Here is a 14,073-nt window from a genome sequence, read left to right on the forward strand (position 1 = left end):
AACCGAATAAAAACCGAAAGGGAAACATTCAATTTTTGGCCGGAATAAAAGCTCACCCACCAACCCGCGCGCGAAGGTCGTTTGCAAAACCCACAAAACTGTGCATGCACACTCTCACACACGAAAGGCTCTGTTACTAACCGCTCCGGCAACACACAACATGTGACGAGAGAGAGAGAGAAAGAGAAGTGTGCACAATAATCAAACAGTGGAAAAACGGAAAAAAATAATACACAATCGGAATGCAACCTCGGCAAAAAACTAACCGGAACAACGTGCGCGCAGCAGCACACGGCGGCACGCGGTCGGCCGTACAGCAAACTCACCTTAACTAACCTGCAAACCCCAAACAGAGACACACGCACGCACAGAGAGCACAGAAGCAAATGTTCCAGCAGCTGCCATCATCAACACGCCAGTGGGACCCAACAACAGGTTCATTTCGGGAGTGGGGGCCTTTCTTTTCGGTGCTGCTTTCTTTTTTAACCCGCCGAAAAACACACTCGCCACTAAGGCGAGATGATATCAAGTTCAAAAGAAGTAGAGGAAAGGAGGTTCGTCGCTTGTTAGCAAGTGAGTATTTAGCGACATAAATTTATAGTTTTATTTTTTGTACAATGCTGCGAATCTTGCGACGGATGAGGAATGCCAATGTCAGGTGCAAAACTGGGTGCGAATTGGTACGGCAAACAGGTCAAACGCAGCAACTTGCATTGTATCGGGTGGGTTCGTCGCCTTTATTTATTTGCACAAGCCAAACAAGGAGATTTCTACGCCACTTAACTGGTGCAGGACCTTGAAATGTTTTCAACTATTTCAAACTCACCAATTTCGGCCCGTTTCAACAACCGCTGAATGATTCATGGTGTAACAACTAAAGAAAAAAGACACTTTACAATTGCAAGACAAATTCACGAGAAAAGATTCATTTTTTGAAAACTCGTTCAAGCGTGACGACGCGGTATGCGGACCAAAAAAAGCATCCTCAAACAAATCTTCCGTCGCACATAATGGCTTTGACTGATGGAATTTCACCCTCACTTCACAAGCCAAGAAAGGGAGGCGAGAAACATTTATTGAACATACCAGCAAAAAAAAACCGACCAAACATCAAAGATTTCTAACGGATTTCTCCGGAACCGAACCGAGAACTCGAAGGAATCAAATTTCTTACACAACGTTTCCCTTCAGAACAAACAATCGCAACCAGCAAGTAGAAGAAAGAGGGCAAAAAGGATACGCTACCATCTGTAGCTGTGCTTCCATTCAAACTGATTTTCTACACCAAGCCATATTCCCATTCACACACGAGAAGTGCTGCTGCTGCTGCTGTAAAAGAATGAATGTTCTTTTCGTTCGCCACTTCTTCTCTGTTCCTTTCCAGCACACACAATTATGCCTCAACGCTTCGATGCGTCATACGGAGTAGTGTTGTCTTGCCATTCTTAATCTGCACACGCTTGCCATTTTGCCAGCCCAAGAAGATGCTGGACGAAGGCAGAAGAATGTTTTATCTCGAATGCTTACAACGTACGGGTTTCATTTCGTTCATACAGCAAGAGAGGGTAAATACGTCACCACATACCTTGTGTAGAAAATGAAAACAAAGACAAAAATCGATCACATTTGTGAAGCAATTTTTGAAATTAAAAAGCATCTCCGGGGTTGCTCACTTCTATTAAAAGTGATAATTAAAAACTTCACTTTGTCAAAGCTGTGGCTTTGCAACACTGTCATTTTTATTACCATTAGAGTTGATTGAAAGTGCTGTTGAACCATCCCCTTCTTAAACATGGGTGGAAGAATTTTTCCATCTGCTTAGAACGAGGTTGACGACGATCACCCCACAATCCGTTGCGAAACCACACCGCACACACAACAAAAGATGGACGAGGAACAATTTTATAGGCAGCACAATACACATCCGTTCCCTTCGTTTTACGCTGCAAAGAATGGTTGGTTCTGCAATATGCGTCATGACAGAGGTCTTGAAATGTGCAAAAGAAAAAGGTTGTAAAAAACGTCCAGCATCATTGAAGTTCTACACCACAATGGAACAGAAAAACGCATTTGGTACGTTGCCCTCAGGTACAATTGAACGAGAGAGTGTTACAACGACAAGATGGAAGGGAAAATCAGGAGTACCATGTGTATAGGCACCCTTGGACGTTTATAAAATTGTAACTCCAGGTACGGTTCTTGCATGATGGCATGCAGGGACAAGGTTCGTACTGATTTGACTTGAGAACCATTTATCAAGAGATCGTTATCATTTAGGTGATAAGAACTTTGGAAATAGAAGACTCATTTTCTCATACTAATATGCCTAAAATAGAAAGATAAGAGACACTACGTCCTTGGCAGGCAAATAGTAAAAACCCGATCATCATCACTTTGCCTATCATAAAACACATGTTTGCACATGTTTTAACACAAACGAATCTGCCTGAAAAACTCAAAAAACATAGAAATTTCCAGTATGATTTCCCAATTCTTGCCCTATCAACTACGCCCCGAATTAGAACCAGCTGTTGGAGAGAAATTATTTTGCACAAAAAAACCCCTCTGCACGAATAATGTTCCGCATTACAGCAGCAGCATAAAGAGATAAACTAACGCATTAGTATGCACCGTCCGTACCACGGGGACGCGCAGGAGAATAGATTTCCATACCCGAAACACAAGCGCGACGGGACGTGACGGGGTTATGATGTTGGTTGAAAACGAACGCTCAAAACTATTCATACTTTTCAACGGACAAACGAACCCATCCGTCAGCAGTTCATTGCCACTAAGAGAAGGGTCCTAAAGGGGGAAAAAGATGCATAAACTAAAGAAATATGTTGTCCAAAACAGCAAACGTGAGTTTTACACTGGCCGGTGTCTATCTGTGGCATGCGACAAACGAAAGCACTTATAAGGCGACGCTGGGGCCCAGCGGATGATGAAGCAGACAGATTCGGACACCAAAATCACCTCACGTCTCGATAGCCGCTCGACCCGAACGGTGCCGAATTAATAATCGAGCCGCAGCAGCAGCAGCACTTCGGCTTGTTTTTTGTTTTAATTTGGCAAATCTGCTCAACGAAACAATGCCAGTGGCCGCACCGCCGGGTGGTTTCAACATATTTTAACGTGCATATCATCCCTGCCGCGGTCCGAAACAAAGGACACTAACGGATGCGCTCTATCTACATGGTACGTGTTCATATGTTTGCCATTATTTCTCTCCAACCGCTTTTTGGAAGCGCGGTTCATAGTTTATTGTTATGTTAACATTTTTTAACGTCAACCCTTTCTTTAGGCAGTCTCCAACTCCAAAAATTAGGCCACCAACCTCTAATTGAATCTTCCCTATGCACACAAAACCACGGCATATGCAACCGAGCAGTGAGTGCATTCCCACCGGCGCAACAGCACAACTGTTAAATAATCATACACACAGAGAGAACGACCGGGGCGACCCCCTAAGCGTGCATGCACATTTGCGCTTTTAGTCTCCTTATGTGGCATTTATGTGCGTGTGTGTGTACGTATTTGGCTCTGACTTCATTGTCCTATAATGTCACTCCAGTATGGGAGGAGTTGGTTTGCACGTAAAAAAAATTAAATGAAGCCCTACGGGAGAGCATAACCCTATCCCACATTTGCATTCCCTCACTTCACACTATTGCTTTCTCATTCTTTCGCTAACTAACCCTTTCAAGCAGGCATTGATCGTGACTTGTGCGCACACACACAGAAAGCCACACTCGTATCACGCGCCAAAGGCAGGCTTAACCAATACAACAGCAAAATGACGACGCGACTTACTCTCTGACTGACTGACTGACTGATTGGAGAGTACACCCCACTTATGCAAATATCCAGAAATAAACCGCCGCGTCTTAAAGATTGCGCACCACCGCTAGAGGAGGCAACGAGCCTGGTGACCAAGCAGCCTTTCCGGTTTCTGCCGTTGGATGGAGAGGAAGGCAAAACTACACACGCTCTCCCCAACGCCGCGTGTGTGTTTTGAGCGAGCGTACTCATTGCAGACTTTTTTGTAGGTTAATGTTGTTTTGCAGAGATGGGTTAATACTATTTCTGATGATCAGGAAGAAGACAAAAAAAAACATTTCGCTCATTCATTGATACTGATAAAAAGCAAAAAAGGCCTGTACAATCAAGGTAAGCAGCGGAGTTTCATGCGAGGAATGTTGCTTTTTATGGGATCTACTTCAAGGCCACTTGTGAAAATGTTTATAGCCGAACGATTGAGGTTTTGAAAATAAATCTAAAAGCGTATATTCTGCAATTTTATACATGCGTAAGCGTATATTGGACCGCAAAAAACACATTTAACTTCCTTCAGCAAGCTAATCGGTACACTTCAAGTGCCATTAGGAGGACAAAATACACATCCAGACACTGTGTTTGTCATTTTGTTTTCCTCAACTGCAACACAACCACCAAAGTTTTGACCCATAAATCAACAGCAACCATGCGAAACGATATCAATGCTGGCTTAATATATGTGCCGCACACAGTCACCACAGGCGTTTTCTCCGTTTATTTTCATTCTATACGTCAGTTAATGGGGAAAGAATTAGAACTATGTTCCGTTAGTGCGTGAAGCACCATATCCCACATTTCCTCGCGCAACAACACACAGCGCAAACGAAAGCCACGGGCGTACGAGCGTCGATGCGTTCTACCGACTACTTCTCCCCACACCATTTGCGGATAATTATGCATTCCCATGTATGTCCGAATGGATGGGTACTGCTGCTTAGTGTGTGCGTGTGTGTCACTTTACTCATATCCGTCCCGCTTTACCCCTTTTTTTAAGGGAAATCGAAAAAAAACTCATGTGCATAAATATGTCGCGGCATCTCTCTCTCTCTCCCTCCTGGGTTGTTGTCTCTCCCCATGGGGAGCTAAAACTGTTCCACGTTTCGGTCGTTCTTCCTGGTGCTGAGGCAATGCTCTTGGTGAAACAATTATTTGCCACTGTTTTGTTTAAAGGCGGCACAGGTTAAATAACACGCATCATGCAACAAATAAGTGGTGTGGTGAAAATGGCAAACATGTTGGTGGTGGTTGATAAAGTTGTTCGAAAAAAAAAACGGCCCAACTATGGTAACCGAAACAAGTTACCATACAATGATTTAGAAAATGTTTATTTATATGTTTGTTGTATCAAATCCACCCTCTTTTTCCACCCTCTGCATTTGTGCTCACAGCTCAAAAATGCCTAAACGCAACACTACAACGATGAACAACAAAGCGGCACACACAATAGCACGTCGTGGTCCCTTCCCTCCTTATCTCTCACTCTCTCTCCGTGAGTTTTGTTTTCTAAACACATAAATGAAAAAAAAACATTACTTATTTTCCTTTACTTTTCGCAGCAGATTAAACGAATATCTGCGCCACAGTCGAAAGGTACACTGTTTTCATGAAAATGTCATAATTAACACACGCTACCACGAGAGATGCGTTGCCGCAACATTGCAACAACGATTGCCTGCCCGCCTGTGCGTGTTTTGTGAGGAGCAGAGATGGCAAGGCAACGCTGTCGAAGTGTTGAAAGTAGGCTAAAGGAAGCAAATCACATTTATCACTCGTTGGTACACACAACACCGAAACTGTTTCATTGTTTTCAAGCGCTTCCCCCCCTCGTGCCAATGGCCACACAAACATAGGCGATAAAATGGTTAAATTTTATCACGTTGCTGCAACTCCAGCAAGTCCAATTCTACTACAGCACAACAGCCAGCAACAACAAGGTGGTTCTATGTTCGCGCCTTCACACACATAAATGCTTCCGCTTCTTCGGTAGTTGTGCTCCACACCTAATGGGAGAATTCGGCCTTCGTGGGTTGGTTGGTTGGTTGGTGGAAGTGTTCGGGTGTGTAATCCGGTTCGATTTATTGGTCACGTGTGTACGTACAGAACACAGAGACACCTCTTTCGTCATGGATCGTCACTATCGTCGGTACACCTCCCGCTGTGTAACTCGGAGGTCGACTTGAAACAATCAAAGCTTAACCTACACACTCACATACTTGGTGATTGTGTAGCGACATTTGTGTTTCGCGTAATTAAAACGCTGATTATTTGAAAGAAGTCTGCAGAATGTGCATGCAGCAACTCCAGCAACGACGGGGTTGTAACCCCACAAGGTGTTGATTTTTTTTTTCAAAAAACAAATGTTCACACACACACACCGAACAACAACGCCAATGGTTGCCCTTTCGCGAAGCATGCTCACAAAAACATTACCACCCTCATCACGCCGCTCAAACTGTTGAGCTTGGTGACCAATTAGTGTTACATAGGGTGGCTACCAACACACACACACACGCAAACGGAACGCGGTGCGCGCGCTCCCAACAAAGGCCAGCAACAGTGTGGCGGCGCGTTTTCTAGCATTCTCCGGTGGGCTGGCAAAGGAAAATGATGCAAAAGCCACCCAATGCACAACAATGCACACAGAACAAAGTGAGGCTCTCCCTCTATCTCTCTCCGTCTCTGTCTCTCTCGAGGGCTGTGGACTTGGTACATACTGGTAAGTGCTCGGTATGTGTGGATTTAAAAAAGGGCCCACAGAAGCAGCCATAATTCGTTTCAAATTATGGCTAGTGAACTGTGTTTTTTTCTTCTTCTTTCCATTTCTTACGAAATGTCTTGAAGACAGGTGAGAAGAACAAATTATCTTCAACTAATTATGTGTCTCTTACGTACACGGTCTTGTTCGGTTTGCTGGTTTTGTGTTTTTGTTCTATTTTTCTTCCCCACCAAACATTGCTCAAAAGTCATTGACTCGAAAGAGGTTTAAAATGCAACCAAACAAACAAAGAGAGTTGTGCTGATGCGATGTATCTCAAACTTCAACTTAATAAAAAGAGTACTTTTTGGATTTAAATACACTTAAAAACACACACACAAAAACTATAAATAGTTACACCCATATATCACCAAAAGCTTATCTACATTCCACACCACCTTGCTGCATGTGAGACAAAGCATTGAAAGTGATCCAAAAACTTGCTCCAATCATGCCACCAATTTTGGGGAAAATGAAACTGCCCCTGTCAACAACATTGCCTATTTTCATTTTGTTTTTTGGTAGCAACCCCCCAACTTCAAGTATCGGGAGCAACGTGAGCGTCCCCACCGGCCTCTGCTACGCTATCGAATTTTGATGTTTTGTTCCGCGTTGGAATTCGGGTCACGGATCGATCACGTTTTTCACACCGATAAGCCACCCTCCTCCTCCTCCTCCTGGTGTCTCGACGGCGGCATTCACACGCGCGCACGACCACTCTTATCACGCGACTTGTCGCACACAAGCGCGAACACAAGCCCGACCAAAAAAGCATAGAACCGTGGCAAGGGGAGTGACAGAGAGCGAGTCAGAAGTCGAGAAAATCGGAAAAAATTAGATAAAATGGAAAGTCGTCTATGAAAGCCTCCCGAAAAAACAAACCAGGTCTCCATCAAAACAGCAATTATGGCACAACAATCAGGCTGACAATCATAAAATAGGCGCTATTGGCCCAAGAAGAAGACACTGATTGAGGAATTCCCCGATATGAGAAAACTGGAACAGTTTGAACCACCCTACCCCGGATGGAATGCATTTCTCCCAACAAAACAGACAAAACACACCGAGCGTCTGATGTCGCCCGGTCAGGAAGGACGTCTAACGTCTGGGGCGCCTCTTTTCACCCGTCATCATCTTCGGACAATGTCCAAATGCATCTTCACACTTACAAACGCCGTCAGACTCCTCTCCACACGATAAATGTCACATGGGAGAAGCGGCGAAGAGAAGTGCTGGTTAATGACTGATGAAGTACGGCCCCAAGTACGACTGCGCTATTCGCGACATGATTCACTTTCTCCTTCCGCTGGGAAGAAGCATTTGACGATCACGCCGCCAACTCGACACGGAACCCTGACGGATGTCGAGTGGACATCCGCTGACTTGCAGAAGCAGCAAGACCCTATCATATCCCAACCAACGGAGAGGAGACGATAGAGAAAAATACATCACTTTAAAGTTGCCATTACCTAAGGCATCAGGGCGCAATACATTAGGGGAGTGGTGGCGTCGTGTGTGTCTCTCCCATCGATAAAGGAGAAAGTTTTCCCCAGTTTTTAAAACGTCATCTCTATCGGCATTTTTTTATGTTTTAGGTTCTCTATTTCCCACGAGGCGAGCCTTCGTGTGGCTTAGAAATTCAGATGACAGTTCTTTTCAGCTGACATTTCCCGAATGTCAACAGAAACTTTGGATAACGTCTGCACAGGAAGAACTCATCTGGGCAGTGTCTGAGTGTCTTCTTCCAAAAGAGTTCCTATAATATCATTTCAAACATAGTTGTCCAACATATCTCAATTTCAACAGGAAGCTCATTCCATACTTGTAGACACTTCCGACATACACGAAAACTCAACTCGCGAAACTCTGCCGTCTGTCAACCGGCTTGATGTGCTTTTTTTCTGAAATGATTTTCCGTTCCACATTTCAAACATCGTCCACAACTGATTGGCGGACCTATCAGAAGAGCTTAATGAACCGAACATCTAAACTCTCCACTCCTACCCTCCATTCCTTCCACGTAATGAAGTCATTTCTCCCTAACCCCACCGGATCAATCCTAATGGCGTTTAATCTTTATTTGCCGCGAAACAAGCCCGCGCCCGTACCACCCCAATCCAAAACTGGCGGCGCTGACGGTGAATGCTGTCACCCAAAAACTTCATCCCGGAAAACGTGGCGTCGTCTCATCCATTTCAGCTTTTATCAAATTCAATGATGATGAATTACACACACCAGCCCACCGCACCCCGAGTAACATTACCAAGGCATCTTGGCGACGAATGGCATTCTCTGTGTGTTTTTGTGTTGTTGAAAAAAACTATACTGATGACCCCGTTTCCGAAGACGAAATAAAAAAAAACTATAACCCAAGTTCCAACCAGTAACCCCGACAACAACGGCGACGCCGGATGGACTATCGCCAGCCACGACACAATACAATAAGGGCTATCGGGACGGAAATCTTTCTTACGCACGCACCCCTCCTCAGTGCCCTGTCCGCCTCCTTCTTCATGCCCAAGATAACTAGCCTGCTTGGTTCTGGGGGCATTTTCCCACAGCGAAACCGATACAGGGCCGAACACAGGGGCAGCGTTTTAAATCTATGCTCGCGCGTCACTCTGCCCTGGGGGCCCGGGGGGGGGGGGGGGGGGGGGGGTTTGTTGCATTATGTGCACGCAAGAATCAACACTTTGGAGTTTGCACAACTGTTCACAGTGCTGCACACACACACACCACGAAGTTGTGAGTGATCTCAAGTGTACATGCTTTCAACTAGAAAGAAGCGGAGAGGGTCGAGTACGCACAAACTGCTTGCCGATGACTCTGGGTCACCAATTTTCGTTCACAATGATGGCCACAAAAGAGCAATGGCCTTCGGGGACTGGTCGGGCTTCGTCTCAAGAACGGGCACGATGCCGCCACAAGGGGACACCATTCATCATTGCTGTCTTTTTTAGTGTCGTGGTCATCTCGAACACGGTTTTGGCTGTGGTTGAGATGACTTCCCTCTAATTTACTATCAATGGTGCGAGTTCTTGCGAGCACAGCTCGATAAAACTGAAGCCCAGAAGAGGACGAAAGTAAACTGTCTCTTGTTGAGCGAGCATTGGAATTTCCAGAAACCATACTGTGGCCAAAGATCTGCATAGGATTCGGCCTGTGACAGCTGATGATGGAGTGTCTCCAGTGGGTTGTGGTTTCTGTTCTGTCTTTCCACCAGCAAAGCTCGAAAGCATACAGAACACATAAAGAATCGTACTTTACGGTCGTACTATTAATGTTTAAAGCCGCTTTACAAGTATTTCTCGCTCACACTGGAGGTGAGAGATGAAATTGAAAGGAACGATTAGATCCATTTTGCAACGCTTTTAGTTTCATTCTTGTGTAGCAGCTTCCAATTTAAACCCAACCGCACAAAGGTAGCTCACACCTCTACACACACACCACACGCGTGCGAAGAAAAATCCACACAATCATTGTGTGAGCGTGTGTGGAAACTCCGTTTTGCCCAAGAGCTACCAAACCAGACACGCATAATCATGCGTAGCTAAAAACATCAGCCGTACCGAAATTACCCTTTCAGCCGAAAAGGGGGAAAACTTGAAAGGTAGAATCTAAGTATGGTTTTTATTGCTTTTAAATTAAACGCTACTTTCGATCAAGAATAGAAGCATTGCTCAACTGTGAAATCGGTAATGCACGAATGGAGGGGGGAAATTATAATCCAGTACTCTCCCGGGGCCTTTTGTACAACGACCACAGGAGCCAGCTCCCAGTAGACGTAGTGAGTTCAGCGCACAATCACGATTACACAAACGATCATCTTGTGCATGACGACCACATCGAGCGCCCCCAAAGGATGCACACCGAAGAAAAGGCATTACGCCAAATACTATACAAAGGGGCGATGAAAAGCTCTCACCAACAAAGGAAGAGCTGCCCAAAACACGCAGCGAACAACAAAAAAAAGGCGTACCATCTCGTTACTTCATCATTTTAACGCCGGTAACACTGGTTCTTATTATCGTCAATTCGGTTTCGGTCGCTTCCGAAAAATCGGAATCAAAAGTCCACCCAAAAAGCACTTTAGTGCCGCGTGTGTGTGTGCATCGTTATGCATCGTTATGTGGTGGGGTTCGATTGCGAAAATAGAGCACCGACCGTCCATCCAATTCGGGGGCCACCGCGTCCACAGCCTCGCTTTCGGCCAGGTGGCAAGTTACATTAATTACACACATCATAACTCTGTTTCGCTAATACTGTACATCCCCCCCGTGGTGCTACATGGAGGAAGAGATCGAAAAAAAGAAGAAATCCGGACAAATACAATCATGCACACCCCCCCTAAATTAGTGTGCTTGATGAACCTACCACTCAGTCTTGGTTCAGATCTGATTTTAAATTGCGCACCACACTGGTGAATGCTGAGAGGATGGGTTTCACGTGTATAGAGACACACACACACAGCCGCCAGACGCCGATGGGCTCTTTATTCATCCACGAGAAAATAACTATATTCAATTATAACTCGCGAAAAAAGCCTTCAAAGTTTGGCAGCGCACGAGAGCGATGGAGCTGTTTCGCGTTATTAGCATATGGGTAAGGATCGCGATCGCGTTGAACGCGTGCCTGTGTGCTTAAGGGGTGGGAAGGACTCAATTATATATTTTCAAATATTGCTTCATTAAGCCGGTTGAGTTAGTCGGCAAGAGCGATCGAATTAAAACAAATGGATCACTGCAGAGCGAAAACACTACACGCGACATTGAAACATAAAAAAGAAGATACTTCCTAGCATCCTCCTACTTAACATGTGATGCCATCCCGCGTACCAAGTGCTACAAAAAGGAGCTTTCGGTATCACAAATGAATCAAACCTGTCCACCGAAAACAGTCAGGTAAGCACATAAAATTTCACAAACACGTCAAACGCCACCTACGCAGCAAGCATGATGAGCACACAAGCAAGCAAAGGTGGAATTCCACCATCATTTTGTACGTCACCACTCGTCGTCATTGCTAAAATCCAACCTGCTAGTGATGCGGCTGCTGCTGCTACTGACGGGGATGATCTCATGGGTCAATCATTCAACTCACAGTTGAGGCTGCGTGTGCTACACGTCATGGTATTTTAGTTTGCATTTTTTCTCTCGAGTGATCGTTATCTCCACCGCAGTCGTCTGGAGGATGCTGGATGAAGCTATTATTCAATCGCAATTGATGTGCGATTTACTGCGTTTGCCGCAATAAAACGAGTTTTTACTGCTCATCATCGAAAGCCGGTCCGATAGCCGTGTGCCAACAGCGCAGTGTGAGAGTTTGGCGGGGTTGGTGCCATGACGCGCGTTCGATTCTCGACGAGAGGCACGAGTTTCAGGAACTTTTTCAATAAATCTAGTTAGACAACAACTCGTTTCACTAATTTCTAAACAATATTCAATGCTTTTCCGATGTTATGGCAAAGTCAACTGAATTTACAACCAAACACAAAAAGAGGTTTTATATAATTGGCTTTGATCCTAATTTTAATTGATGGATCAACCACAACCAATTATTCAAGCATCAAAACGGATATATCAATGTCGGCAGAAGTAACCAGTTTTCTACGATAATCAAACTTCCATGTAATTTTCAATTTAATTGTTTTAATTCCCGTTCTTGCCTTGGCCGTTCCTTTCAGCCTTTTAAAATGCTTAGCTAGAATAACTCACTCCATACTTCGAAATACTCACATTCACAACATCCGAAGAATCCGACGATAGGCGCTGCTTCACCGGAACAGAGCCAGATTTGCTGTCCTCTTCTAGCCTTCGCACACGGGCGAGGAAGGGAGAATGGATCGCGGTAACGGCGGGCGGGAGTGGCACTTTATATCCGGGACACACAGAGAGCCTTTCTTTTCTTCTTATTCTTCTTTTGCCTGCTTCTTCGGCCTTTGGACACACCAAACAATGCTCAGAGACGCAACTTTTGTTTCTCGGCACTTGTTTTTTCGGAACTCACCCGCCACCCGTTGGAATCACAAAAATCTAATTAGATCGTATATGCCTCGACCGTAGTTACACTTAGTACGGCGGGTTTTTTTTTCTCGCTTTTGATTGGCTTCTGCTTCACGGCTAAAAGGGTTGTATTTGTTTCACTGCTTCTTTTCTCTATTATTCACTTCAAGGATCGATCACTTCAACTCGCGCTTCTGTTGCACTAGCGCGATACGCTTTGCTTCCCTCTTGCTCTCTCTCGCTCGTTCCGTTTCGTTGGTGTCGTCGTGTCGTTGTCGTTTGATAGTTGCATACGGAAGCTTGCACTTTCGCATGCCTCTCCCGTGCACTTTTCTACGTACGCACGCCTGTCATATGTGTATGTGCGTGTGTGCGCGTAGAATAAAACACTGAACCTTCTTCCTGCGCCAAAACCTTCACAAACCGGGTGCGAAAAGGCGGAAAAGATCGTGTTTAATAAAAATACACTTCACGTCACTGCTCTTTCTCTCACTCTTTGCTCCTTCAAGTATGAGATCACCGCGAAAACGCTTGGGTCGTGAAATTTGCTTTAAAACATTCTTCGAACTGACCCCTTTAAGAAGCTTGGCTCACTTGGATTCTTGGATGCTTTCACTGCTTTTCTTCGATCAATTCACCACAGCCGTAACTTGTTGCTTCTCCTTCGCCCCGTGTGTCAAGCTGGTATGATGGAATTCTCTTTAGCACAACATAACCGACGTGATGCGTGTATGTGCGGGGTTACTTTACGAAAAGGCACAGAATTTGCATCACTTTATTCACATCCACTTTTCTTCTGTAAAGACATCCACTCACTATAGCAAACACATAAAAAAGCCACACTGTATTGTTCGCCACCACACAACCGCGTTCGGTGTAGGGGACGCTTGATTTCGTACCAAGAGCAAAAAAAATTCAAACGCTAACCAGCCACGGACATCCGCTCAACTGAACGTTTCGAACTGAAGTGAGAACGGCAAGCAACGCTCGCTGTGTACGCGCAATGTTGCAAAAGGAAACGGGCTGCTACATATGCCGCGCGCACCAGACCGGTTGACGTTCCATAACCGCGGCCATGTTTGACAGTTTGATTTCGGTTGGTTGTGGGGTAGACACCCTGTGTAAGAAAGCACTTTAATTTTATTGCAATGCTGTTTTTTCTCGACATTTTATAAGCTCAAGCTGATTCACAATTTGAATTAACAAAAATCCATTAAGTTCTGCGTAAAAAATCAACTTCCAAGAAATTACACGACCACATTCAATTTTCTTTTGCAAGTGGGTCCTGTTGCTACAACTTTAACTTTATTCCATTCTTCGATTGCTCAACATGCACTTTTGACTCAATTATTTCTGTTTAGCTCTAAAAGTGTTTTAAAAAGGATAAATAGCTCATGTTGCATACAAGTTTTGTTGTTTGTCACTTTCGGCAGTTTCAGCTGTCAAACGGCACATAATGATCGTACCTCTCCTTGGAGT

General features: G+C 44.8%; 1 protein-coding gene across 1 annotated transcript in view; it reads right to left on the bottom strand.

The window, feature by feature from the left end:
* Positions 1–13,577, bottom strand: part of LOC120954674 (signal-induced proliferation-associated 1-like protein 1) — an 84,681-nt gene extending 71,104 nt beyond the window's left edge. The window contains exon 1 of the mRNA XM_040374807.2: positions 12,328–13,577. The gene's annotated coding sequence lies outside the window, so the exon portion shown is untranslated. The remainder of the gene's footprint in view (positions 1–12,327) is intronic.
* Between the last annotated feature and the right edge of the window lie 496 nt (positions 13,578–14,073).

Source organism: Anopheles coluzzii, chromosome 3 (assembly GCF_943734685.1).
Source record: "Anopheles coluzzii chromosome 3, AcolN3, whole genome shotgun sequence".
Taxonomy (NCBI): Eukaryota; Metazoa; Arthropoda; class Insecta; order Diptera; family Culicidae; genus Anopheles; species Anopheles coluzzii.